This window comes from Pseudophryne corroboree, chromosome 4, assembly GCF_028390025.1.
Source record: "Pseudophryne corroboree isolate aPseCor3 chromosome 4, aPseCor3.hap2, whole genome shotgun sequence".
NCBI lineage: Eukaryota > Metazoa > Chordata > Amphibia > Anura > Myobatrachidae > Pseudophryne > Pseudophryne corroboree.
In genome coordinates, this window is record NC_086447.1 from 19,388,312 (window position 1) to 19,410,884 (window position 22,573).

General features: G+C 36.9%; 30 non-coding genes across 30 annotated transcripts; 12 read left to right on the forward strand and 18 right to left on the reverse strand.

Moving 5' to 3' along the window:
- The first annotated feature begins 116 nt into the window (after positions 1 to 116).
- TRNAM-CAU (transfer RNA methionine (anticodon CAU)) lies at positions 117 to 188 on the forward strand. Its single transcript has one exon. It is a non-coding gene; the product is annotated as a tRNA-Met (tRNA).
- Positions 189 to 1,023: 835 nt separating this feature from the next.
- TRNAN-GUU (transfer RNA asparagine (anticodon GUU)) lies at positions 1,024 to 1,097 on the reverse strand. The gene has a single exon. It is a non-coding gene; the product is annotated as a tRNA-Asn (tRNA).
- Positions 1,098 to 1,283: 186 nt separating this feature from the next.
- Positions 1,284 to 1,355, forward strand: TRNAM-CAU (transfer RNA methionine (anticodon CAU)). The gene has a single exon. It is a non-coding gene; the product is annotated as a tRNA-Met (tRNA).
- An 813-nt stretch (positions 1,356 to 2,168) lies between these two features.
- TRNAN-GUU (transfer RNA asparagine (anticodon GUU)) lies at positions 2,169 to 2,242 on the reverse strand. Its single transcript has one exon. It is a non-coding gene; the product is annotated as a tRNA-Asn (tRNA).
- Positions 2,243 to 3,335: 1,093 nt separating this feature from the next.
- TRNAN-GUU (transfer RNA asparagine (anticodon GUU)) lies at positions 3,336 to 3,409 on the reverse strand. Its single transcript has one exon. It is a non-coding gene; the product is annotated as a tRNA-Asn (tRNA).
- Positions 3,410 to 3,595: 186 nt separating this feature from the next.
- TRNAM-CAU (transfer RNA methionine (anticodon CAU)) lies at positions 3,596 to 3,667 on the forward strand. Its single transcript has one exon. It is a non-coding gene; the product is annotated as a tRNA-Met (tRNA).
- Positions 3,668 to 4,480: 813 nt separating this feature from the next.
- On the reverse strand, positions 4,481 to 4,554 carry TRNAN-GUU (transfer RNA asparagine (anticodon GUU)). Its single transcript has one exon. It is a non-coding gene; the product is annotated as a tRNA-Asn (tRNA).
- A 2,261-nt stretch (positions 4,555 to 6,815) lies between these two features.
- On the reverse strand, positions 6,816 to 6,889 carry TRNAN-GUU (transfer RNA asparagine (anticodon GUU)). Its single transcript has one exon. It is a non-coding gene; the product is annotated as a tRNA-Asn (tRNA).
- A 186-nt stretch (positions 6,890 to 7,075) lies between these two features.
- TRNAM-CAU (transfer RNA methionine (anticodon CAU)) lies at positions 7,076 to 7,147 on the forward strand. Its single transcript has one exon. It is a non-coding gene; the product is annotated as a tRNA-Met (tRNA).
- An 835-nt stretch (positions 7,148 to 7,982) lies between these two features.
- TRNAN-GUU (transfer RNA asparagine (anticodon GUU)) lies at positions 7,983 to 8,056 on the reverse strand. The gene has a single exon. It is a non-coding gene; the product is annotated as a tRNA-Asn (tRNA).
- A 1,093-nt stretch (positions 8,057 to 9,149) lies between these two features.
- TRNAN-GUU (transfer RNA asparagine (anticodon GUU)) lies at positions 9,150 to 9,223 on the reverse strand. Its single transcript has one exon. It is a non-coding gene; the product is annotated as a tRNA-Asn (tRNA).
- Positions 9,224 to 9,409: 186 nt separating this feature from the next.
- Positions 9,410 to 9,481, forward strand: TRNAM-CAU (transfer RNA methionine (anticodon CAU)). The gene has a single exon. It is a non-coding gene; the product is annotated as a tRNA-Met (tRNA).
- An 835-nt stretch (positions 9,482 to 10,316) lies between these two features.
- On the reverse strand, positions 10,317 to 10,390 carry TRNAN-GUU (transfer RNA asparagine (anticodon GUU)). Its single transcript has one exon. It is a non-coding gene; the product is annotated as a tRNA-Asn (tRNA).
- Positions 10,391 to 10,576: 186 nt separating this feature from the next.
- On the forward strand, positions 10,577 to 10,648 carry TRNAM-CAU (transfer RNA methionine (anticodon CAU)). Its single transcript has one exon. It is a non-coding gene; the product is annotated as a tRNA-Met (tRNA).
- An 835-nt stretch (positions 10,649 to 11,483) lies between these two features.
- TRNAN-GUU (transfer RNA asparagine (anticodon GUU)) lies at positions 11,484 to 11,557 on the reverse strand. Its single transcript has one exon. It is a non-coding gene; the product is annotated as a tRNA-Asn (tRNA).
- A 186-nt stretch (positions 11,558 to 11,743) lies between these two features.
- TRNAM-CAU (transfer RNA methionine (anticodon CAU)) lies at positions 11,744 to 11,815 on the forward strand. The gene has a single exon. It is a non-coding gene; the product is annotated as a tRNA-Met (tRNA).
- An 813-nt stretch (positions 11,816 to 12,628) lies between these two features.
- Positions 12,629 to 12,702, reverse strand: TRNAN-GUU (transfer RNA asparagine (anticodon GUU)). The gene has a single exon. It is a non-coding gene; the product is annotated as a tRNA-Asn (tRNA).
- A 1,093-nt stretch (positions 12,703 to 13,795) lies between these two features.
- On the reverse strand, positions 13,796 to 13,869 carry TRNAN-GUU (transfer RNA asparagine (anticodon GUU)). Its single transcript has one exon. It is a non-coding gene; the product is annotated as a tRNA-Asn (tRNA).
- A 186-nt stretch (positions 13,870 to 14,055) lies between these two features.
- Positions 14,056 to 14,127, forward strand: TRNAM-CAU (transfer RNA methionine (anticodon CAU)). Its single transcript has one exon. It is a non-coding gene; the product is annotated as a tRNA-Met (tRNA).
- Positions 14,128 to 14,940: 813 nt separating this feature from the next.
- Positions 14,941 to 15,014, reverse strand: TRNAN-GUU (transfer RNA asparagine (anticodon GUU)). The gene has a single exon. It is a non-coding gene; the product is annotated as a tRNA-Asn (tRNA).
- Positions 15,015 to 16,107: 1,093 nt separating this feature from the next.
- On the reverse strand, positions 16,108 to 16,181 carry TRNAN-GUU (transfer RNA asparagine (anticodon GUU)). The gene has a single exon. It is a non-coding gene; the product is annotated as a tRNA-Asn (tRNA).
- A 186-nt stretch (positions 16,182 to 16,367) lies between these two features.
- On the forward strand, positions 16,368 to 16,439 carry TRNAM-CAU (transfer RNA methionine (anticodon CAU)). The gene has a single exon. It is a non-coding gene; the product is annotated as a tRNA-Met (tRNA).
- An 813-nt stretch (positions 16,440 to 17,252) lies between these two features.
- TRNAN-GUU (transfer RNA asparagine (anticodon GUU)) lies at positions 17,253 to 17,326 on the reverse strand. The gene has a single exon. It is a non-coding gene; the product is annotated as a tRNA-Asn (tRNA).
- Positions 17,327 to 18,419: 1,093 nt separating this feature from the next.
- Positions 18,420 to 18,493, reverse strand: TRNAN-GUU (transfer RNA asparagine (anticodon GUU)). The gene has a single exon. It is a non-coding gene; the product is annotated as a tRNA-Asn (tRNA).
- A 186-nt stretch (positions 18,494 to 18,679) lies between these two features.
- Positions 18,680 to 18,751, forward strand: TRNAM-CAU (transfer RNA methionine (anticodon CAU)). The gene has a single exon. It is a non-coding gene; the product is annotated as a tRNA-Met (tRNA).
- Positions 18,752 to 19,564: 813 nt separating this feature from the next.
- On the reverse strand, positions 19,565 to 19,638 carry TRNAN-GUU (transfer RNA asparagine (anticodon GUU)). Its single transcript has one exon. It is a non-coding gene; the product is annotated as a tRNA-Asn (tRNA).
- A 1,093-nt stretch (positions 19,639 to 20,731) lies between these two features.
- Positions 20,732 to 20,805, reverse strand: TRNAN-GUU (transfer RNA asparagine (anticodon GUU)). Its single transcript has one exon. It is a non-coding gene; the product is annotated as a tRNA-Asn (tRNA).
- A 186-nt stretch (positions 20,806 to 20,991) lies between these two features.
- TRNAM-CAU (transfer RNA methionine (anticodon CAU)) lies at positions 20,992 to 21,063 on the forward strand. Its single transcript has one exon. It is a non-coding gene; the product is annotated as a tRNA-Met (tRNA).
- An 835-nt stretch (positions 21,064 to 21,898) lies between these two features.
- Positions 21,899 to 21,972, reverse strand: TRNAN-GUU (transfer RNA asparagine (anticodon GUU)). Its single transcript has one exon. It is a non-coding gene; the product is annotated as a tRNA-Asn (tRNA).
- Positions 21,973 to 22,158: 186 nt separating this feature from the next.
- Positions 22,159 to 22,230, forward strand: TRNAM-CAU (transfer RNA methionine (anticodon CAU)). Its single transcript has one exon. It is a non-coding gene; the product is annotated as a tRNA-Met (tRNA).
- The last annotated feature ends 343 nt before the right edge of the window (positions 22,231 to 22,573 follow it).

Consider the following 22,573-nt stretch of genomic DNA (forward strand, 5'->3'; position numbering starts at 1 on the left):
AAAGGCAATAATCTGGAGAGTTTTGCAAGATTTTTCTTCCATTGACCAACGAAGAAACACATTGGTACTTTCACATGATGAGTGAGTACTTCAGGATCTCTGACACTTACATGAGCAGCAGAGTGGCGCAGCGGAAGCGTGCTGGGCCCATAACCCAGAGGTCGGTGGATCGAAACCATCCTCTGCTAGGTGCACTTATTTTTTTGTTAATTAAATTCTTCCAAAACTGGAATTGATATTTTGACTCTTTTATTTTTACTTAAAGTACAATAACTTTTAACATTTTAATTTGTTTTAATAGTATATTGACAGCATTGTTTTCTTTCAGAAATCCACTTAATTTTCTTTACCCTATTACTGAAATGGTAATTGACAAAAGCAAGCTACATTGTCACCAGAAGAGCAATGCAAAATGTACAATTGATATTTCAAAATCATCTTTCCATCTTGAATTTCAATGATGCATTGGGGCAACGATTTTGTGAGAAACATCTTCACCCTTAAAGAAAGATTTTCTTAACTTCTTACCTGTGTGCTGATTAGATATCACCTGGTTTTCACATTAAACAGATTCCCACTTGAGAAAGCAGCAAGGATGCAGTGAGGTTTATGTTTCCTGGTGTCAAACTGTATTATTTCAGTGGACATTGCAATGAGGATGCATCTTGCTGCCTTTCCAATGAAGCAAGTTTTAATCAGTAATAGGTGAAAAACCATTCCTACAAAGGTGTTAATCAGAGACTTGGCTTTGTGGACACTTTTCAGAGAGCAAATGTGTTAGCATAAAAATAAAGCCATAAAATGGAGAGCTGATTAATCACTCAATTGGATTTCTCTGCCTGCATAATTTTTTTTCTCTGCAACCCCATGCTAAATTGTGCTTCCTGTTTTTTATAAAATGACTTAATCAAATCTGACTCTGATTGCATCAGAGAAGGCCAGGTACCCTACACTATAAGAGGTGGTTTGAAATTTTGACTTGTCTACTTAAAGATCACCAAAATTTGATCACAAGGTCAATTACGTCCCCGGGTGGGATTGAACCACCAACCTTTCGGTTAACAGCCGAATGCGCTAACCGATTGCGCCACAGAGACAGCTTGCAAAAGCATGTACTGACAAAGGCTAAAAAGCATTCATCTAGAAAGTTTCCTAGAAAAAGGTTAAAAAGGCAATAATCTGGAGAGTTTTGCAAGATTTTTCTTCCATTGACCAACGAAGAAACACATTGGTACTTTCACATGATGAGTGAGTACTTCAGGATCTCTGACACTTACATGAGCAGCAGAGTGGCGCAGCGGAAGCGTGCTGGGCCCATAACCCAGAGGTCGGTGGATCGAAACCATCCTCTGCTATGTGCACTTATTTTTTTGTTAATTAAATTCTTCCAAAACTGGAATTGATATTTTGACTCTTTTATTTTTACTTAAAGTACAATAACTTTTAACATTTTAATTTGTTTTAATAGTATATTGACAGCATTGTTTTCTTTCAGAAATCCACTTAATTTTCTTTACCCTATTACTGAAATGGTAATTGACAAAAACAAGCTACATTGTCACCAGAAGAGCAATGCAAAATGTACAATTGATATTTCAAAATCATCTTTCCATCTTGAATTTCAATGATGCATTGGGGCAACGATTTTGTGAGAAACATCTTCACCCTTAAAGAAAGATTTTCTTAACTTCTTACCTGTGTGCTGATTAGATATCACCTGGTTTTCACATTAAACAGATTCCCACTTGAGAAAGCAGCAAGGATGCAGTGAGGTTTATGTTTCCTGGTGTCAACCTGTATTATTTCAGTGGACATTGTAATGAGGATGCATCTTGCTGCCTTTCCAATGAAGCAAGTTTTAATCAGTAATAGGTGAAAAACCATTCCTACAAAGGTGTTAATCAGAGACTTGGCTTTGTGGACACTTTTCAGAGAGCAAATGTGTTAGCATAAAAATAAAGCCATAAAATGGAGAGCTGATTAATCACTCAATTTTTTTTCTCTGCAACCCCATGCTAAATTGTGCTTCCTGTTTTTTATAAAATGACTTAATCAAATCTGACTCTGATTGCATCAGAGAAGGCCAGGTACCCTACACTATAAGAGGTGGTTTGAAATTTTGACTTGTCTACTTAAAGATCACCAAAATTTGATCACAAGGTCAATTACGTCCCCGGGTGGGATTGAACCACCAACCTTTCGGTTAACAGCCGAATGCGCTAACCGATTGCGCCACAGAGACAGCTTGCAAAAGCATGTACTGACAAAGGCTAAAAAGCATTCATCTAGAAAGTTTCCTAGAAAAAGGTTAAAACGGCAATAATCTGGAGAGTTTTGCAAGATTTTTCTTTCATTGACCAACGAAGAAACACATTGGTACTTTCACATGATGAGTGAGTACTTCAGGATCTCTGACACTTACATGAGCAGCAGAGTGGCGCAGCGGAAGCGTGCTGGGCCCATAACCCAGAGGTCGGTGGATCGAAACCATCCTCTGATATGTGCACTTATTTTTTTGTTAATTAAATTCTTCCAAAACTGGAATTGATATTTTGACTCTTTTATTTTTACTTAAAGTACAATAACTTTTAACATTTTAATTTGTTTTAATAGTATATTGACAGCATTGTTTTCTTTCAGAAATCCACTTAATTTTCTTTACAATATTACTGAAATGGTAATTGACAAAAACAAGCTACATTGTCACCAGAAGAGCAATGCAAAATGTACAATTGATATTTCAAAATCATCTTTCCATCTTGAATTTCAATGATGCATTGGGGCAACGATTTTGTGAGAAACATCTTCACCCTTAAAGAAAGATTTTCTTAACTTCTTACCTGTGTGCTGATTAGATATCACCTGGTTTTCACATTAAACAGATTCCCACTTGAGAAAGCAGCAAGGATGCAGTGAGGTTTATGTTTCCTGGTGTCAACCTGTATTATTTCAGTGGACATTGTAATGAGGATGCATCTTGCTGCCTTTCCAATGAAGCAAGTTTTAATCAGTAATAGGTGAAAAACCATTCCTACAAAGGTGTTAATCAGAGACTTGGCTTTGTGGACACTTTTCAGAGAGCAAATGTGTTAGCATAAAAATAAAGCCATAAAATGGAGAGCTGATTAATCACTCAATTGGATTTCTCTGCCTGCATAATTTTTTTTCTCTGCAACCCCATGCTAAATTGTGCTTCCTGTTTTTTATAAAATGACTTAATCAAATCTGACTCTGATTGCATCAGAGAAGGCCAGGTACCCTACACTATAAGAGGTGGTTTGAAATTTTGACTTGTCTACTTAAAGATCACCAAAATTTGATCACAAGGTCAATTACGTCCCCGGGTGGGATTGAACCACCAACCTTTCGGTTAACAGCCGAATGCGCTAACCGATTGCGCCACAGAGACAGCTTGCAAAAGCATGTACTGACAAAGGCTAAAAAGCATTCATCTAGAAAGTTTCCTAGAAAAAGGTTAAAAAGGCAATAATCTGGAGAGTTTTGCAAGATTTTTCTTCCATTGACCAACGAAGAAACACATTGGTACTTTCACATGATGAGTGAGTACTTCAGGATCTCTGACACTTACATGAGCAGCAGAGTGGCGCAGCGGAAGCGTGCTGGGCCCATAACCCAGAGGTCGGTGGATCGAAACCATCCTCTGCTATGTGCACTTATTTTTTTGTTAATTAAATTCTTCCAAAACTGGAATTGATATTTTGACTCTTTTATTTTTACTTAAAGTACAATAACTTTTAACATTTTAATTTGTTTTAATAGTATATTGACAGCATTGTTTTCTTTCAGAAATCCACTTAATTTTCTTTACCCTATTACTGAAATGGTAATTGACAAAAACAAGCTACATTGTCACCAGAAGAGCAATGCAAAATGTACAATTGATATTTCAAAATCATCTTTCCATCTTGAATTTCAATGATGCATTGGGGCAACGATTTTGTGAGAAACATCTTCACCCTTAAAGAAAGATTTTCTTAACTTCTTACCTGTGTGCTGATTAGATATCACCTGGTTTTCACATTAAACAGATTCCCACTTGAGAAAGCAGCAAGGATGCAGTGAGGTTTATGTTTCCTGGTGTCAACCTGTATTATTTCAGTGGACATTGTAATGAGGATGCATCTTGCTGCCTTTCCAATGAAGCAAGTTTTAATCAGTAATAGGTGAAAAACCATTCCTACAAAGGTGTTAATCAGAGACTTGGCTTTGTGGACACTTTTCAGAGAGCAAATGTGTTAGCATAAAAATAAAGCCATAAAATGGAGAGCTGATTAATCACTCAATTTTTTTTCTCTGCAACCCCATGCTAAATTGTGCTTCCTGTTTTTTATAAAATGACTTAATCAAATCTGACTCTGATTGCATCAGAGAAGGCCAGGTACCCTACACTATAAGAGGTGGTTTGAAATTTTGACTTGTCTACTTAAAGATCACCAAAATTTGATCACAAGGTCAATTACGTCCCCGGGTGGGATTGAACCACCAACCTTTCGGTTAACAGCCGAATGCGCTAACCGATTGCGCCACAGAGACAGCTTGCAAAAGCATGTACTGACAAAGGCTAAAAAGCATTCATCTAGAAAGTTTCCTAGAAAAAGGTTAAAAAGGCAATAATCTGGAGAGTTTTGCAAGATTTTTCTTTCATTGACCAACGAAGAAACACATTGGTACTTTCACATGATGAGTGAGTACTTCAGGATCTCTGACACTTACATGAGCAGCAGAGTGGCGCAGCGGAAGCGTGCTGGGCCCATAACCCAGAGGTCGGTGGATCGAAACCATCCTCTGATATGTGCACTTATTTTTTTGTTAATTAAATTCTTCCAAAACTGGAATTGATATTTTGACTCTTTTATTTTTACTTAAAGTACAATAACTTTTAACATTTTAATTTGTTTTAATAGTATATTGACAGCATTGTTTTCTTTCAGAAATCCACTTAATTTTCTTTACCCTATTACTGAAATGGTAATTGACAAAAACAAGCTACATTGTCACCAGAAGAGCAATGCAAAATGTACAATTGATATTTCAAAATCATCTTTCCATCTTGAATTTCAATGATGCATTGGGGCAACGATTTTGTGAGAAACATCTTCACCCTTAAAGAAAGATTTTCTTAACTTCTTACCTGTGTGCTGATTAGATATCACCTGGTTTTCACATTAAACAGATTCCCACTTGAGAAAGCAGCAAGGATGCAGTGAGGTTTATGTTTCCTGGTGTCAACCTGTATTATTTCAGTGGACATTGTAATGAGGATGCATCTTGCTGCCTTTCCAATGAAGCAAGTTTTAATCAGTAATAGGTGAAAAACCATTCCTACAAAGGTGTTAATCAGAGACTTGGCTTTGTGGACACTTTTCAGAGAGCAAATGTGTTAGCATAAAAATAAAGCCATAAAATGGAGAGCTAATTAATCACTCAATTGGATTTCTCTGCCTGCATAATTTTTTTTCTCTGCAACCCCATGCTAAATTGTGCTTCCTGTTTTTTATAAAATGACTTAATCAAATCTGACTCTGATTGCATCAGAGAAGGCCAGGTACCCTACACTATAAGAGGTGGTTTGAAATTTTGACTTGTCTACTTAAAGATCACCAAAATTTGATCACAAGGTCAATTACGTCCCCGGGTGGGATTGAACCACCAACCTTTACGGTTAACAGCCGAATGCGCCTACCGATTGCGCCACAGAGACAGCTTGCAAAAGCATGTACTGACAAAGGCTAAAAAGCATTCATCTAGAAAGTTTCCTAGAAAAAGGTTAAAAAGGCAATAATCTGGAGAGTTTTGCAAGATTTTTCTTCCATTGACCAACGAAGAAACACATTGGTACTTTCACATGATGAGTGAGTACTTCAGGATCTCTGACACTTACATGAGCAGCAGAGTGGCGCAGCGGAAGCGTGCTGGGCCCATAACCCAGCGGTCGGTGGATCGAAACCATCCTCTGCTATGTGCACTTATTTTTTTGTTAATTAAATTCTTCCAAAACTGGAATTGATATTTTGACTCTTTTATTTTTACTTAAAGTACAATAACTTTTAACATTTTAATTTGTTTTAATAGTATATTGACAGCATTGTTTTCTTTCAGAAATCCACTTAATTTTCTTTACCCTATTACTGAAATGGTAATTGACAAAAGCAAGCTACATTGTCACCAGAAGAGCAATGCAAAATGTACAATTGATATTTCAAAATCATCTTTCCATCTTGAATTTCAATGATGCATTGGGGCAACGATTTTGTGAGAAACATCTTCACCCTTAAAGAAAGATTTTCTTAACTTCTTACCTGTGTGCTGATTAGATATCACCTGGTTTTCACATTAAACAGATTCCCACTTGAGAAAGCAGCAAGGATGCAGTGAGGTTTATGTTTCCTGGTGTCAACCTGTATTATTTCAGTGGACATTGTAATGAGGATGCATCTTGCTGCCTTTCCAATGAAGCAAGTTTTAATCAGTAATAGGTGAAAAACCATTCCTACAAAGGTGTTAATCAGAGACTTGGCTTTGTGGACACTTTTCAGAGAGCAAATGTGTTAGCATAAAAATAAAGCCATAAAATGGAGAGCTGATTAATCACTCAATTGGATTTCTCTGCCTGCATAATTTTTTTTCTCTGCAACCCCATGCTAAATTGTGCTTCCTGTTTTTTATAAAATGACTTAATCAAATCTGACTCTGATTGCATCAGAGAAGGCCAGGTACCCTACACTATAAGAGGTGGTTTGAAATTTTGACTTGTCTACTTAAAGATCACCAAAATTTGATCACAAGGTCAATTACGTCCCCGGGTGGGATTGAACCACCAACCTTTCGGTTAACAGCCGAATGCGCTAACCGATTGCGCCACAGAGACAGCTTGCAAAAGCATGTACTGACAAAGGCTAAAAAGCATTCATCTAGAAAGTTTCCTAGAAAAAGGTTAAAAAGGCAATAATCTGGAGAGTTTTGCAAGATTTTTCTTCCATTGACCAACGAAGAAACACATTGGTACTTTCACATGATGAGTGAGTACTTCAGGATCTCTGACACTTACATGAGCAGCAGAGTGGCGCAGCGGAAGCGTGCTGGGCCCATAACCCAGAGGTCGGTGGATCGAAACCATCCTCTGCTAGGTGCACTTATTTTTTTGTTAATTAAATTCTTCCAAAACTGGAATTGATATTTTGACTCTTTTATTTTTACTTAAAGTACAATAACTTTTAACATTTTAATTTGTTTTAATAGTATATTGACAGCATTGTTTTCTTTCAGAAATCCACTTAATTTTCTTTACCCTATTACTGAAATGGTAATTGACAAAAGCAAGCTACATTGTCACCAGAAGAGCAATGCAAAATGTACAATTGATATTTCAAAATCATCTTTCCATCTTGAATTTCAATGATGCATTGGGGCAACGATTTTGTGAGAAACATCTTCACCCTTAAAGAAAGATTTTCTTAACTTCTTACCTGTGTGCTGATTAGATATCACCTGGTTTTCACATTAAACAGATTCCCACTTGAGAAAGCAGCAAGGATGCAGTGAGGTTTATGTTTCCTGGTGTCAAACTGTATTATTTCAGTGGACATTGCAATGAGGATGCATCTTGCTGCCTTTCCAATGAAGCAAGTTTTAATTAGTAATAGGTGAAAAACCATTCCTACAAAGGTGTTAATCAGAGACTTGGCTTTGTGGACACTTTTCAGAGAGCAAATGTGTTAGCATAAAAATAAAGCCATAAAATGGAGAGCTGATTAATCACTCAATTGGATTTCTCTGCCTGCATAATTTTTTTTCTCTGCAACCCCATGCTAAATTGTGCTTCCTGTTTTTTATAAAATGACTTAATCAAATCTGACTCTGATTGCATCAGAGAAGGCCAGGTACCCTACACTATAAGAGGTGGTTTGAAATTTTGACTTGTCTACTTAAAGATCACCAAAATTTGATCACAAGGTCAATTACGTCCCCGGGTGGGATTGAACCACCAACCTTTCGGTTAACAGCCGAATGCGCTAACCGATTGCGCCACAGAGACAGCTTGCAAAAGCATGTACTGACAAAGGCTAAAAAGCATTCATCTAGAAAGTTTCCTAGAAAAAGGTTAAAACGGCAATAATCTGGAGAGTTTTGCAAGATTTTTCTTTCATTGACCAACGAAGAAACACATTGGTACTTTCACATGATGAGTGAGTACTTCAGGATCTCTGACACTTACATGAGCAGCAGAGTGGCGCAGCGGAAGCGTGCTGGGCCCATAACCCAGAGGTCGGTGGATCGAAACCATCCTCTGATATGTGCACTTATTTTTTTGTTAATTAAATTCTTCCAAAACTGGAATTGATATTTTGACTCTTTTATTTTTACTTAAAGTACAATAACTTTTAACATTTTAATTTGTTTTAATAGTATATTGACAGCATTGTTTTCTTTCAGAAATCCACTTAATTTTCTTTACAATATTACTGAAATGGTAATTGACAAAAACAAGCTACATTGTCACCAGAAGAGCAATGCAAAATGTACAATTGATATTTCAAAATCATCTTTCCATCTTGAATTTCAATGATGCATTGGGGCAACGATTTTGTGAGAAACATCTTCACCCTTAAAGAAAGATTTTCTTAACTTCTTACCTGTGTGCTGATTAGATATCACCTGGTTTTCACATTAAACAGATTCCCACTTGAGAAAGCAGCAAGGATGCAGTGAGGTTTATGTTTCCTGGTGTCAACCTGTATTATTTCAGTGGACATTGTAATGAGGATGCATCTTGCTGCCTTTCCAATGAAGCAAGTTTTAATCAGTAATAGGTGAAAAACCATTCCTACAAAGGTGTTAATCAGAGACTTGGCTTTGTGGACACTTTTCAGAGAGCAAATGTGTTAGCATAAAAATAAAGCCATAAAATGGAGAGCTGATTAATCACTCAATTGGATTTCTCTGCCTGCATAATTTTTTTTCTCTGCAACCCCATGCTAAATTGTGCTTCCTGTTTTTTATAAAATGACTTAATCAAATCTGACTCTGATTGCATCAGAGAAGGCCAGGTACCCTACACTATAAGAGGTGGTTTGAAATTTTGACTTGTCTACTTAAAGATCACCAAAATTTGATCACAAGGTCAATTACGTCCCCGGGTGGGATTGAACCACCAACCTTTCGGTTAACAGCCGAATGCGCTAACCGATTGCGCCACAGAGACAGCTTGCAAAAGCATGTACTGACAAAGGCTAAAAAGCATTCATCTAGAAAGTTTCCTAGAAAAAGGTTAAAAAGGCAATAATCTGGAGAGTTTTGCAAGATTTTTCTTCCATTGACCAACGAAGAAACACATTGGTACTTTCACATGATGAGTGAGTACTTCAGGATCTCTGACACTTACATGAGCAGCAGAGTGGCGCAGCGGAAGCGTGCTGGGCCCATAACCCAGAGGTCGGTGGATCGAAACCATCCTCTGCTATGTGCACTTATTTTTTTGTTAATTAAATTCTTCCAAAACTGGAATTGATATTTTGACTCTTTTATTTTTACTTAAAGTACAATAACTTTTAACATTTTAATTTGTTTTAATAGTATATTGACAGCATTGTTTTCTTTCAGAAATCCACTTAATTTTCTTTACCCTATTACTGAAATGGTAATTGACAAAAGCAAGCTACATTGTCACCAGAAGAGCAATGCAAAATGTACAATTGATATTTCAAAATCATCTTTCCATCTTGAATTTCAATGATGCATTGGGGCAACGATTTTGTGAGAAACATCTTCACCCTTAAAGAAAGATTTTCTTAACTTCTTACCTGTGTGCTGATTAGATATCACCTGGTTTTCACATTAAACAGATTCCCACTTGAGAAAGCAGCAAGGATGCAGTGAGGTTTATGTTTCCTGGTGTCAACCTGTATTATTTCAGTGGACATTGTAATGAGGATGCATCTTGCTGCCTTTCCAATGAAGCAAGTTTTAATCAGTAATAGGTGAAAAACCATTCCTACAAAGGTGTTAATCAGAGACTTGGCTTTGTGGACACTTTTCAGAGAGCAAATGTGTTAGCATAAAAATAAAGCCATAAAATGGAGAGCTGATTAATCACTCAATTGGATTTCTCTGCCTGCATAATTTTTTTTCTCTGCAACCCCATGCTAAATTGTGCTTCCTGTTTTTTATAAAATGACTTAATCAAATCTGACTCTGATTGCATCAGAGAAGGCCAGGTACCCTACACTATAAGAGGTGGTTTGAAATTTTGACTTGTCTACTTAAAGATCACCAAAATTTGATCACAAGGTCAATTACGTCCCCGGGTGGGATTGAACCACCAACCTTTCGGTTAACAGCCGAATGCGCTAACCGATTGCGCCACAGAGACAGCTTGCAAAAGCATGTACTGACAAAGGCTAAAAAGCATTCATCTAGAAAGTTTCCTAGAAAAAGGTTAAAAAGGCAATAATCTGGAGAGTTTTGCAAGATTTTTCTTCCATTGACCAACGAAGAAACACATTGGTACTTTCACATGATGAGTGAGTACTTCAGGATCTCTGACACTTACATGAGCAGCAGAGTGGCGCAGCGGAAGCGTGCTGGGCCCATAACCCAGAGGTCGGTGGATCGAAACCATCCTCTGCTAGGTGCACTTATTTTTTTGTTAATTAAATTCTTCCAAAACTGGAATTGATATTTTGACTCTTTTATTTTTACTTAAAGTACAATAACTTTTAACATTTTAATTTGTTTTAATAGTATATTGACAGCATTGTTTTCTTTCAGAAATCCACTTAATTTTCTTTACCCTATTACTGAAATGGTAATTGACAAAAGCAAGCTACATTGTCACCAGAAGAGCAATGCAAAATGTACAATTGATATTTCAAAATCATCTTTCCATCTTGAATTTCAATGATGCATTGGGGCAACGATTTTGTGAGAAACATCTTCACCCTTAAAGAAAGATTTTCTTAACTTCTTACCTGTGTGCTGATTAGATATCACCTGGTTTTCACATTAAACAGATTCCCACTTGAGAAAGCAGCAAGGATGCAGTGAGGTTTATGTTTCCTGGTGTCAAACTGTATTATTTCAGTGGACATTGCAATGAGGATGCATCTTGCTGCCTTTCCAATGAAGCAAGTTTTAATCAGTAATAGGTGAAAAACCATTCCTACAAAGGTGTTAATCAGAGACTTGGCTTTGTGGACACTTTTCAGAGAGCAAATGTGTTAGCATAAAAATAAAGCCATAAAATGGAGAGCTGATTAATCACTCAATTGGATTTCTCTGCCTGCATAATTTTTTTTCTCTGCAACCCCATGCTAAATTGTGCTTCCTGTTTTTTATAAAATGACTTAATCAAATCTGACTCTGATTGCATCAGAGAAGGCCAGGTACCCTACACTATAAGAGGTGGTTTGAAATTTTGACTTGTCTACTTAAAGATCACCAAAATTTGATCACAAGGTCAATTACGTCCCCGGGTGGGATTGAACCACCAACCTTTCGGTTAACAGCCGAATGCGCTAACCGATTGCGCCACAGAGACAGCTTGCAAAAGCATGTACTGACAAAGGCTAAAAAGCATTCATCTAGAAAGTTTCCTAGAAAAAGGTTAAAAAGGCAATAATCTGGAGAGTTTTGCAAGATTTTTCTTCCATTGACCAACGAAGAAACACATTGGTACTTTCACATGATGAGTGAGTACTTCAGGATCTCTGACACTTACATGAGCAGCAGAGTGGCGCAGCGGAAGCGTGCTGGGCCCATAACCCAGAGGTCGGTGGATCGAAACCATCCTCTGCTATGTGCACTTATTTTTTTGTTAATTAAATTCTTCCAAAACTGGAATTGATATTTTGACTCTTTTATTTTTACTTAAAGTACAATAACTTTTAACATTTTAATTTGTTTTAATAGTATATTGACAGCATTGTTTTCTTTCAGAAATCCACTTAATTTTCTTTACCCTATTACTGAAATGGTAATTGACAAAAACAAGCTACATTGTCACCAGAAGAGCAATGCAAAATGTACAATTGATATTTCAAAATCATCTTTCCATCTTGAATTTCAATGATGCATTGGGGCAACGATTTTGTGAGAAACATCTTCACCCTTAAAGAAAGATTTTCTTAACTTCTTACCTGTGTGCTGATTAGATATCACCTGGTTTTCACATTAAACAGATTCCCACTTGAGAAAGCAGCAAGGATGCAGTGAGGTTTATGTTTCCTGGTGTCAACCTGTATTATTTCAGTGGACATTGTAATGAGGATGCATCTTGCTGCCTTTCCAATGAAGCAAGTTTTAATCAGTAATAGGTGAAAAACCATTCCTACAAAGGTGTTAATCAGAGACTTGGCTTTGTGGACACTTTTCAGAGAGCAAATGTGTTAGCATAAAAATAAAGCCATAAAATGGAGAGCTGATTAATCACTCAATTTTTTTTCTCTGCAACCCCATGCTAAATTGTGCTTCCTGTTTTTTATAAAATGACTTAATCAAATCTGACTCTGATTGCATCAGAGAAGGCCAGGTACCCTACACTATAAGAGGTGGTTTGAAATTTTGACTTGTCTACTTAAAGATCACCAAAATTTGATCACAAGGTCAATTACGTCCCCGGGTGGGATTGAACCACCAACCTTTCGGTTAACAGCCGAATGCGCTAACCGATTGCGCCACAGAGACAGCTTGCAAAAGCATGTACTGACAAAGGCTAAAAAGCATTCATCTAGAAAGTTTCCTAGAAAAAGGTTAAAACGGCAATAATCTGGAGAGTTTTGCAAGATTTTTCTTTCATTGACCAACGAAGAAACACATTGGTACTTTCACATGATGAGTGAGTACTTCAGGATCTCTGACACTTACATGAGCAGCAGAGTGGCGCAGCGGAAGCGTGCTGGGCCCATAACCCAGAGGTCGGTGGATCGAAACCATCCTCTGATATGTGCACTTATTTTTTTGTTAATTAAATTCTTCCAAAACTGGAATTGATATTTTGACTCTTTTATTTTTACTTAAAGTACAATAACTTTTAACATTTTAATTTGTTTTAATAGTATATTGACAGCATTGTTTTCTTTCAGAAATCCACTTAATTTTCTTTACAATATTACTGAAATGGTAATTGACAAAAACAAGCTACATTGTCACCAGAAGAGCAATGCAAAATGTACAATTGATATTTCAAAATCATCTTTCCATCTTGAATTTCAATGATGCATTGGGGCAACGATTTTGTGAGAAACATCTTCACCCTTAAAGAAAGATTTTCTTAACTTCTTACCTGTGTGCTGATTAGATATCACCTGGTTTTCACATTAAACAGATTCCCACTTGAGAAAGCAGCAAGGATGCAGTGAGGTTTATGTTTCCTGGTGTCAACCTGTATTATTTCAGTGGACATTGTAATGAGGATGCATCTTGCTGCCTTTCCAATGAAGCAAGTTTTAATCAGTAATAGGTGAAAAACCATTCCTACAAAGGTGTTAATCAGAGACTTGGCTTTGTGGACACTTTTCAGAGAGCAAATGTGTTAGCATAAAAATAAAGCCATAAAATGGAGAGCTGATTAATCACTCAATTGGATTTCTCTGCCTGCATAATTTTTTTTCTCTGCAACCCCATGCTAAATTGTGCTTCCTGTTTTTTATAAAATGACTTAATCAAATCTGACTCTGATTGCATCAGAGAAGGCCAGGTACCCTACACTATAAGAGGTGGTTTGAAATTTTGACTTGTCTACTTAAAGATCACCAAAATTTGATCACAAGGTCAATTACGTCCCCGGGTGGGATTGAACCACCAACCTTTCGGTTAACAGCCGAATGCGCTAACCGATTGCGCCACAGAGACAGCTTGCAAAAGCATGTACTGACAAAGGCTAAAAAGCATTCATCTAGAAAGTTTCCTAGAAAAAGGTTAAAAAGGCAATAATCTGGAGAGTTTTGCAAGATTTTTCTTCCATTGACCAACGAAGAAACACATTGGTACTTTCACATGATGAGTGAGTACTTCAGGATCTCTGACACTTACATGAGCAGCAGAGTGGCGCAGCGGAAGCGTGCTGGGCCCATAACCCAGAGGTCGGTGGATCGAAACCATCCTCTGCTATGTGCACTTATTTTTTTGTTAATTAAATTCTTCCAAAACTGGAATTGATATTTTGACTCTTTTATTTTTACTTAAAGTACAATAACTTTTAACATTTTAATTTGTTTTAATAGTATATTGACAGCATTGTTTTCTTTCAGAAATCCACTTAATTTTCTTTACCCTATTACTGAAATGGTAATTGACAAAAGCAAGCTACATTGTCACCAGAAGAGCAATGCAAAATGTACAATTGATATTTCAAAATCATCTTTCCATCTTGAATTTCAATGATGCATTGGGGCAACGATTTTGTGAGAAACATCTTCACCCTTAAAGAAAGATTTTCTTAACTTCTTACCTGTGTGCTGATTAGATATCACCTGGTTTTCACATTAAACAGATTCCCACTTGAGAAAGCAGCAAGGATGCAGTGAGGTTTATGTTTCCTGGTGTCAACCTGTATTATTTCAGTGGACATTGTAATGAGGATGCATCTTGCTGCCTTTCCAATGAAGCAAGTTTTAATCAGTAATAGGTGAAAAACCATTCCTACAAAGGTGTTAATCAGAGACTTGGCTTTGTGGACACTTTTCAGAGAGCAAATGTGTTAGCATAAAAATAAAGCCATAAAATGGAGAGCTGATTAATCACTCAATTTTTTTTCTCTGCAACCCCATGCTAAATTGTGCTTCCTGTTTTTTATAAAATGACTTAATCAAATCTGACTCTGATTGCATCAGAGAAGGCCAGGTACCCTACACTATAAGAGGTGGTTTGAAATTTTGACTTGTCTACTTAAAGATCACCAAAATTTGATCACAAGGTCAATTACGTCCCCGGGTGGGATTGAACCACCAACCTTTCGGTTAACAGCCGAATGCGCTAACCGATTGCGCCACAGAGACAGCTTGCAAAAGCATGTACTGACAAAGGCTAAAAAGCATTCATCTAGAAAGTTTCCTAGAAAAAGGTTAAAAAGGCAATAATCTGGAGAGTTTTGCAAGATTTTTCTTTCATTGACCAACGAAGAAACACATTGGTACTTTCACATGATGAGTGAGTACTTCAGGATCTCTGACACTTACATGAGCAGCAGAGTGGCGCAGCGGAAGCGTGCTGGGCCCATAACCCAGAGGTCGGTGGATCGAAACCATCCTCTGATATGTGCACTTATTTTTTTGTTAATTAAATTCTTCCAAAACTGGAATTGATATTTTGACTCTTTTATTTTTACTTAAAGTACAATAACTTTTAACATTTTAATTTGTTTTAATAGTATATTGACAGCATTGTTTTCTTTCAGAAATCCACTTAATTTTCTTTACCCTATTACTGAAATGGTAATTGACAAAAACAAGCTACATTGTCACCAGAAGAGCAATGCAAAATGTACAATTGATATTTCAAAATCATCTTTCCATCTTGAATTTCAATGATGCATTGGGGCAACGATTTTGTGAGAAACATCTTCACCCTTAAAGAAAGATTTTCTTAACTTCTTACCTGTGTGCTGATTAGATATCACCTGGTTTTCACATTAAACAGATTCCCACTTGAGAAAGCAGCAAGGATGCAGTGAGGTTTATGTTTCCTGGTGTCAACCTGTATTATTTCAGTGGACATTGTAATGAGGATGCATCTTGCTGCCTTTCCAATGAAGCAAGTTTTAATCAGTAATAGGTGAAAAACCATTCCTACAAAGGTGTTAATCAGAGACTTGGCTTTGTGGACACTTTTCAGAGAGCAAATGTGTTAGCATAAAAATAAAGCCATAAAATGGAGAGCTGATTAATCACTCAATTGGATTTCTCTGCCTGCATAATTTTTTTTCTCTGCAACCCCATGCTAAATTGTGCTTCCTGTTTTTTATAAAATGACTTAATCAAATCTGACTCTGATTGCATCAGAGAAGGCCAGGTACCCTACACTATAAGAGGTGGTTTGAAATTTTGACTTGTCTACTTAAAGATCACCAAAATTTGATCACAAGGTCAATTACGTCCCCGGGTGGGATTGAACCACCAACCTTTCGGTTAACAGCCGAATGCGCTAACCGATTGCGCCACAGAGACAGCTTGCAAAAGCATGTACTGACAAAGGCTAAAAAGCATTCATCTAGAAAGTTTCCTAGAAAAAGGTTAAAAAGGCAATAATCTGGAGAGTTTTGCAAGATTTTTCTTCCATTGACCAACGAAGAAACACATTGGTACTTTCACATGATGAGTGAGTACTTCAGGATCTCTGACACTTACATGAGCAGCAGAGTGGCGCAGCGGAAGCGTGCTGGGCCCATAACCCAGAGGTCGGTGGATCGAAACCATCCTCTGCTATGTGCACTTATTTTTTTGTTAATTAAATTCTTCCAAAACTGGAATTGATATTTTGACTCTTTTATTTTTACTTAAAGTACAATAACTTTTAACATTTTAATTTGTTTTAATAGTATATTGACAGCATTGTTTTCTTTCAGAAATCCACTTAATTTTCTTTACCCTATTACTGAAATGGTAATTGACAAAAGCAAGCTACATTGTCACCAGAAGAGCAATGCAAAATGTACAATTGATATTTCAAAATCATCTTTCCATCTTGAATTTCAATGATGCATTGGGGCAACGATTTTGTGAGAAACATCTTCACCCTTAAAGAAAGATTTTCTTAACTTCTTACCTGTGTGCTGATTAGATATCACCTGGTTTTCACATTAAACAGATTCCCACTTGAGAAAGCAGCAAGGATGCAGTGAGGTTTATGTTTCCTGGTGTCAACCTGTATTATTTCAGTGGACATTGTAATGAGGATGCATCTTGCTGCCTTTCCAATGAAGCAAGTTTTAATCAGTAATAGGTGAAAAACCATTCCTACAAAGGTGTTAATCAGAGACTTGGCTTTGTGGACACTTTTCAGAGAGCAAATGTGTTAGCATAAAAATAAAGCCATAAAATGGAGAGCTGATTAATCACTCAATTTTTTTTCTCTGCAACCCCATGCTAAATTGTGCTTCCTGTTTTTTATAAAATGACTTAATCAAATCTGACTCTGATTGCATCAGAGAAGGCCAGGTACCCTACACTATAAGAGGTGGTTTGAAATTTTGACTTGTCTACTTAAAGATCACCAAAATTTGATCACAAGGTCAATTACGTCCCCGGGTGGGATTGAACCACCAACCTTTCGGTTAACAGCCGAATGCGCTAACCGATTGCGCCACAGAGACAGCTTGCAAAAGCATGTACTGACAAAGGCTAAAAAGCATTCATCTAGAAAGTTTCCTAGAAAAAGGTTAAAAAGGCAATAATCTGGAGAGTTTTGCAAGATTTTTCTTTCATTGACCAACGAAGAAACACATTGGTACTTTCACATGATGAGTGAGTACTTCAGGATCTCTGACACTTACATGAGCAGCAGAGTGGCGCAGCGGAAGCGTGCTGGGCCCATAACCCAGAGGTCGGTGGATCGAAACCATCCTCTGATATGTGCACTTATTTTTTTGTTAATTAAATTCTTCCAAAACTGGAATTGATATTTTGACTCTTTTATTTTTACTTAAAGTACAATAACTTTTAACATTTTAATTTGTTTTAATAGTATATTGACAGCATTGTTTTCTTTCAGAAATCCACTTAATTTTCTTTACCCTATTACTGAAATGGTAATTGACAAAAACAAGCTACATTGTCACCAGAAGAGCAATGCAAAATGTACAATTGATATTTCAAAATCATCTTTCCATCTTGAATTTCAATGATGCATTGGGGCAACGATTTTGTGAGAAACATCTTCACCCTTAAAGAAAGATTTTCTTAACTTCTTACCTGTGTGCTGATTAGATATCACCTGGTTTTCACATTAAACAGATTCCCACTTGAGAAAGCAGCAAGGATGCAGTGAGGTTTATGTTTCCTGGTGTCAACCTGTATTATTTCAGTGGACATTGTAATGAGGATGCATCTTGCTGCCTTTCCAATGAAGCAAGTTTTAATCAGTAATAGGTGAAAAACCATTCCTACAAAGGTGTTAATCAGAGACTTGGCTTTGTGGACACTTTTCAGAGAGCAAATGTGTTAGCATAAAAATAAAGCCATAAAATGGAGAGCTAATTAATCACTCAATTGGATTTCTCTGCCTGCATAATTTTTTTTCTCTGCAACCCCATGCTAAATTGTGCTTCCTGTTTTTTATAAAATGACTTAATCAAATCTGACTCTGATTGCATCAGAGAAGGCCAGGTACCCTACACTATAAGAGGTGGTTTGAAATTTTGACTTGTCTACTTAAAGATCACCAAAATTTGATCACAAGGTCAATTACGTCCCCGGGTGGGATTGAACCACCAACCTTTCGGTTAACAGCCGAATGCGCTAACCGATTGCGCCACAGAGACAGCTTGCAAAAGCATGTACTGACAAAGGCTAAAAAGCATTCATCTAGAAAGTTTCCTAGAAAAAGGTTAAAAAGGCAATAATCTGGAGAGTTTTGCAAGATTTTTCTTCCATTGACCAACGAAGAAACACATTGGTACTTTCACATGATGAGTGAGTACTTCAGGATCTCTGACACTTACATGAGCAGCAGAGTGGCGCAGCGGAAGCGTGCTGGGCCCATAACCCAGAGGTCGGTGGATCGAAACCATCCTCTGCTATGTGCACTTATTTTTTTGTTAATTAAATTCTTCCAAAACTGGAATTGATATTTTGACTCTTTTATTTTTACTTAAAGTACAATAACTTTTAACATTTTAATTTGTTTTAATAGTATATTGACAGCATTGTTTTCTTTCAGAAATCCACTTAATTTTCTTTACCCTATTACTGAAATGGTAATTGACAAAAGCAAGCTACATTGTCACCAGAAGAGCAATGCAAAATGTACAATTGATATTTCAAAATCATCTTTCCATCTTGAATTTCAATGATGCATTGGGGCAACGATTTTGTGAGAAACATCTTCACCCTTAAAGAAAGATTTTCTTAACTTCTTACCTGTGTGCTGATTAGATATCACCTGGTTTTCACATTAAACAGATTCCCACTTGAGAAAGCAGCAAGGATGCAGTGAGGTTTATGTTTCCTGGTGTCAACCTGTATTATTTCAGTGGACATTGTAATGAGGATGCATCTTGCTGCCTTTCCAATGAAGCAAGTTTTAATCAGTAATAGGTGAAAAACCATTCCTACAAAGGTGTTAATCAGAGACTTGGCTTTGTGGACACTTTTCAGAGAGCAAATGTGTTAGCATAAAAATAAAGCCATAAAATGGAGAGCTGATTAATCACTCAATTGGATTTCTCTGCAACCCCATGCTGAATTGTGCTTCCTGTTTTTTATAAAATGACTTAATCAAATCTGACTCTGATTGCATCAGAGAAGGCCAGGTACCCTACACTATAAGAGGTGGTTTGAAATTTTGACTTGTCTACTTAAAGATCACCAAAATTTGATCACAAGGTCAATTACGTCCCCGGGTGGGATTGAACCACCAACCTTTTGGTTAACAGCCGAATGCGCTAACCGATTGCGCCACAGAGACAGCTTGCAAAAGCATGTACTGACAAAGGCTAAAAAGCATTCATCTAGAAAGTTTCCTAGAAAAAGGTTAAAAAGGCAATAATCTGGAGAGTTTTGCAAGATTTTTCTTCCATTGACCAACGAAGAAACACATTGGTACTTTCACATGATGAGTGAGTACTTCAGGATCTCTGACACTTACATGAGCAGCAGAGTGGCGCACCGGAAGCGTGCTGGGCCCATAACCCAGAGGTCGGTGGATCGAAACCATCCTCTGCTATGTGCACTTATTTTTTTGTTAATTAAATTCTTCCAAAACTGGAATTGATATTTTGACTCTTTTATTTTTACTTAAAGTACAATAACTTTTAACATTTTAATTTGTTTTAATAGTATATTGACAGCATTGTTTTCTTTCAGAAATCCACTTAATTTTCTTTACCCTATTACTGAAATGGTAATTGACAAAAACAAGCTACATTGTCACCAGAAGAGCAATGCAAAATGTACAATTGATATTTCAAAATCATCTTTCCATCTTGAATTTCAATGATGCATTGGGGCAACGATTTTGTGAGAAACATCTTCACCCTTAAAGAAAGATTTTCTTAACTTCTTACCTGTGTGCTGATTAGATATCACCTGGTTTTCACATTAAACAGATTCCCACTTGAGAAAGCAGCAAGGATGCAGTGAGGTTTATGTTTCCTGGTGTCAACCTGTATTATTTCAGTGGACATTGTAATGAGGATGCATCTTGCTGCCTTTCCAATGAAGCAAGTTTTAATCAGTAATAGGTGAAAAACCATTCCTACAAAGGTGTTAATCAGAGACTTGGCTTTGTGGACACTTTTCAGAGAGCAAATGTGTTAGCATAAAAATAAAGCCATAAAATGGAGAGCTGATTAATCACTCAATTGGATTTCTCTGCCTGCATAATTTTTTTTCTCTGCAACCCCATGCTAAATTGTGCTTCCTGTTTTTTATAAAATGACTTAATCAAATCTGACTCTGATTGCATCAGAGAAGGCCAGGTACCCTACACTATAAGAGGTGGTTTGAAATTTTGACTTGTCTACTTAAAGATCACCAAAATTTGATCACAAGGTCAATTACGTCCCCGGGTGGGATTGAACCAACAACCTTTCGGTTAACAGCCGAATGCGCTAACCGATTGCGCCACAGAGACAGCTTGCAAAAGCATGTACTGACAAAGGCTAAAAAGCATTCATCTAGAAAGTTTCCTAGAAAAAGGTTAAAAAGGCAATAATCTGGAGAGTTTTGCAAGATTTTTCTTCCATTGACCAACGAAGAAACACATTGGTACTTTCACATGATGAGTGAGTACTTCAGGATCTCTGACACTTACATGAGCAGCAGAGTGGCGCAGCGGAAGCGTGCTGGGCCCATAACCCAGAGGTCGGTGGATCGAAACCATCCTCTGCTAGGTGCACTTATTTTTTTGTTAATTAAATTCTTCCAAAACTGGAATTGATATTTTGACTCTTTTATTTTTACTTAAAGTACAATAACTTTTAACATTTTAATTTGTTTTAATAGTATATTGACAGCATTGTTTTCTTTCAGAAATCCACTTAATTTTCTTTACCCTATTACTGAAATGGTAATTGACAAAAACAAGCTACATTGTCACCAGAAGAGCAATGCAAAATGTACAATTGATATTTCAAAATCATCTTTCCATCTTGAATTTCAATGATGCATTGGGGCAACGATTTTGTGAGAAACATCTTCACCCTTAAAGAAAGATTTTCTTAACTTCTTACCTGTGTGCTGATTAGATATCACCTGGTTTTCACATTAAACAGATTCCCACTTGAGAAAGCAGCAAGGATGCAGTGAGGTTTATGTTTCCTGGTGTCAACCTGTATTATTTCAGTGGACATTGTAATGAGGATGCATCTTGCTGCCTTTCCAATGAAGCAAGTTTTAATCAGTAATAGGTGAAAAACCATTCCTACAAAGGTGTTAATCAGAGACTTGGCTTTGTGGACACTTTTCAGAGAGCAAATGTGTTAGCATAAAAATAAAGCCATAAAATGGAGAGCTGATTAATCACTCAATTGGATTTCTCTGCCTGCATAATTTTTTTTCTCTGCAACCCCATGCTAAATTGTGCTTCCTGTTTTTTATAAAATGACTTAATCAAATCTGACTCTGATTGCATCAGAGAAGGCCAGGTACCCTACACTATAAGAGGTGGTTTGAAATTTTGACTTGTCTACTTAAAGATCACCAAAATTTGATCACAAGGTCAATTACGTCCCCGGGTGGGATTGAACCACCAACCTTTTGGTTAACAGCCGAATGCGCTAACCGATTGCGCCACAGAGACAGCTTGCAAAAGCATGTACTGACAAAGGCTAAAAAGCATTCATCTAGAAAGTTTCCTAGAAAAAGGTTAAAAAGGCAATAATCTGGAGAGTTTTGCAAGATTTTTCTTCCATTGACCAACGAAGAAACACATTGGTACTTTCACATGATGAGTGAGTACTTCAGGATCTCTGACACTTACATGAGCAGCAGAGTGGCGCAGCGGAAGCGTGCTGGGCCCATAACCCAGAGGTCGGTGGATCGAAACCATCCTCTGCTAGGTGCACTTATTTTTTTGTTAATTAAATTCTTCCAAAACTGGAATTGATATTTTGACTCTTTTATTTTTACTTAAAGTACAATAACTTTTAACATTTTAATTTGTTTTAATAGTATATTGACAGCATTGTTTTCTTTCAGAAATCCACTTAATTTTCTTTACCCTATTACTGAAATGGTAATTGACAAAAACAAGCTACATTGTCACCAGAAGAGCAATGCAAAATGTACAATTGATATTTCAAAATCATCTTTCCATCTTGAATTTCAATGATGCATTGGGGCAACGATTTTGTGAGAAACATCTTCACCCTTAAAGAAAGATTTTCTTAACTTCTTACCTG